This window comes from Natator depressus, chromosome 28, assembly GCF_965152275.1.
Source record: "Natator depressus isolate rNatDep1 chromosome 28, rNatDep2.hap1, whole genome shotgun sequence".
In the NCBI taxonomy this organism is placed as follows: Eukaryota; Metazoa; Chordata; order Testudines; family Cheloniidae; genus Natator; species Natator depressus.
Genome location: NC_134261.1, coordinates 9429369 through 9431868, shown reverse-complemented (window position 1 = coordinate 9431868; position 2500 = coordinate 9429369). Strand labels below are relative to the sequence as shown.

The 2500-nt window shown below is 61.7% G+C and overlaps 1 non-coding gene across 1 annotated transcript; it reads right to left on the bottom strand.

Moving 5' to 3' along the window:
* Window positions 1-834: 834 nt before the first annotated feature.
* Window positions 835-953, bottom strand: LOC141979411 (5S ribosomal RNA). Its single transcript, XR_012636826.1, has one exon. It is a non-coding gene; the product is annotated as a 5S ribosomal RNA (ribosomal RNA).
* Between the last annotated feature and the right edge of the window lie 1547 nt (window positions 954-2500).

The following is a 2500-nucleotide window of genomic DNA, read 5'->3' as shown; positions in this document are numbered from 1 at the left end:
CCTTCCCGGCCACCAGGTCAACCCGCTGAAAGTATGGGGTTGACCTGGTGGCCGCTTTCCTTCCCGGCCACCAGGTCAACCCGCTGCCGGCATGGGGTTGACCTGCTGGCCGCAGAGGGGCAGGCTCCGGGTTGACCTGGTGGCCGGACGGGGATTAAGCCCCGGCTCGGAGCAGGGCAAGCCCGGGCGGAGGGGGGTCCGCTTGGCCCCTGCCCGCGGGGGCAGGCTCCGGGTTGACCTGGTGGCCGGTTTGCTTTCGGGCCACCAGGTCAACCCGCTGAATGTATGGGGTTGACCTGCTGGCCGCTTTCCTTCCCGGCCACCAGGTCAACCCGCTGAATGTATGGGGTTGACCTGCTGGCCGCTTTCCTTCCCGGCCACCAGGTCAACCCGCTGAATGTATGGGGTTGACCTGCTGGCCGCTTTCCTTCCCGGCCACCAGGTCAACCCGCTGAATGTATGGGGTTGACCTGCTGGCCGCTTTCCTTCCCGGCCACCAGGTCAACCCGCTGAATGTATGGGGTTGACCTGCTGGCCGCTTTCCTTCCCGGCCACCAGGTCAACCCGCTGAAAGTATGGGGTTGACCTGCTGGCCGCTTTCCTTCCCGTCCACCAGGTCAACCCGCTGAATGTATGGGGTTGACCTGCTGGCCGCTCTGCTTCCCGGCCACCAGGTCAACCCCCTGCCGGTATGGGGTTGACCTGCTGGCCGCAGAGGGGCAGGCTCCGGGTTGACCTGGTGGCCGGCAGGGACTTCAGCCCCAGGGCCCCTGGCAGGGCGACCCTGCCCTTGTTCCCCAGAAAAGGAGAGAGCTGGCTCGCAGCGGGAAAAGCTGCCTACGGCACCTGGGATTCCCAGGCGGTCACCCATCCAAGTACTAGCCAGGCCCGGGACGGTTTACCTTCCGAGATCGGACGGGATCGGGGGCCTTCCGTCCGGTATGGCCGTAGGCACTCGGCTCCGGTCCGCCTCGTCCCCTTTCCCTTACTGACTCCCCTGCCTCGGGTGGGCCCGATCCTTTTTTCCGTTTTTTTTTTTCGCTCCGGAGGCTTCATGAGCCCCCCCCCAACACCCCTTTGGGGGTCGGTGAAAATTTTTTTTTCAGACTTCCAGGGGCCCGATCCTGGCCGCGGGCACCCGGCTCCGGGCACCCGGCTCCGGGCCGCCTCGTCCCCTTTCCCTTACTGACTCCGCTGCCTCGGGTGGGCCCGATCCTTTTTTCCGTTTTTTTTTTTCCGCTCCGGAGGCTTCGTGAGCCCCCCCCAACACCACTTTGGGGGTCGGTGAAAAAATTTTTTTCAGACTTCCAGGGGCCCGATCCTGGCCGCGGGCACCCGGCTCCGGGCACCCGGCTCCGGGCCGCCTCGTCCCCTTTCCCTTACTGACTCCCCTGCCTCGGGTGGGCCCGATCCTTTTTTCCGTTTTTTTTTTTTTTCGCTCCGGAGGCTTTATGAGCCCCCCCCAATACCACTTTGGGGGTCGGTGAAAAAAATTTTTCAGACTTCCAGGGGCCCGATCCTGGCCGCCGGCACCCGGCTCCGGGCACCCGGCTCCGGGCCGCCTCGTCCCCTTTCCCTTACTGACTCCCCTGCCTCGGGTGGGCCCGATCCTTTTTTCCGTTTTTTTTTTTTTCGCTCCGGAGGCTTTATGAGGCCCCCCCTAACCGTTTTTGGGGTCGGTGAAAATTTTTAGTCAGACTTCCAGGGGCCCGATCCTGGCCGCGGCTTCGCAGGCTGGCCTGGGGGGGGGGGCATCTCTAGCTCCGGCCGCGGACGGCGAGACGCTCGGCCACCAGGTCAGCCCGGAGGAAAAGGCTGAAAAAAATGTCTAAGTCCCCCCGGGACACCAGGTCAACCCGGAGGAAAAGGCTGAAAAAAATGTCTAAGTCCCCCCGGGACACCAGGTCAACCCGGAGGAAAAGGCTGAAAAAAAGTCTAAGTCCCCCCGGGACACCAGGTCAACCCGGAGGAAAAGGCTGAAAAAAATGTCTAAGTCCCCCCGGGACACCAGGTCAACCCGGAGGAAAAGGCTGAAAAAAAGTCTAAGTCCCCCCGGGACACCAGGTCAACCCGGAGGAAAAGGCTGAAAAAAAGTCTAAGTCCCCCCGGGACACCAGGTCAACCCGGAGGAAAAGGCTGAAAAAAAGTCTAAGTCCCCCCGGGACACCAGGTCAACCCGGAGGAAAAGGCTGAAAAAAAGTCTAAGTCCCCCCGGGACACCAGGTCAACCCGGAGGAAAAGGCTGAAAAAAATGTCTAAGTCCCCCCGGGACACCAGGTCAACCCGGAGGAAAAGGCTGAAAAAAAGTCTAAGTCCCCCCGGGACACCAGGTCAACCCGGAGGAAAAGGCTGAAAAAAAGTCTAAGTCCCCCCGGGACACCAGGTCAACCCGGAGGAAAAGGCTGAAAAAATGTCTAAGTCCCCCCGGGACACCAGGTCAACCCGGAGGAAAAGGCTGAAAAAAATGTCTAAGTCCCCCCGGGACACCAGGTCAACCCCG